The sequence below is a fragment of the Herpailurus yagouaroundi genome, unplaced genomic scaffold (genome assembly GCF_014898765.1).
Source record: "Herpailurus yagouaroundi ecotype Mexico unplaced genomic scaffold, PumYag 160, whole genome shotgun sequence".
Classification (NCBI taxonomy): Eukaryota; Metazoa; Chordata; class Mammalia; order Carnivora; family Felidae; genus Herpailurus; species Herpailurus yagouaroundi.
In genome coordinates this window covers 756,946-757,259 of record NW_024412401.1, presented here as the reverse complement: position 1 = coordinate 757,259, position 314 = coordinate 756,946, and positions in this window count along the sequence as shown.

Sequence of the window (314 nt, the reverse complement as noted above, 5' to 3'; positions counted from 1 at the left end):
GAGAGAGAGAGAGAGAGAGAGAGAATGAATGGCAAGCAGGCTCCACACTCAGCACAGAGCCTGATGTGGGGTTCAAGTTGAAATCAAGAGTCAGATGCTCAATGGAATACAACATCCAGATGCCCCTGTTACTTTTTAATAACTGTTTTCCTTTGAGTCAATACAACTGCTCTCTTCTCATTTCCCTCTTACTTCCCTTGGCTCCCTTTTTCAGTCTTTTTAAATTCAACTTTGTTGAATCAAATTCTTCAAATACTTATATTGAAAAAGTCTTAATATTGTAAACCTCCCTCAAGAATTATCCAATCCAATAC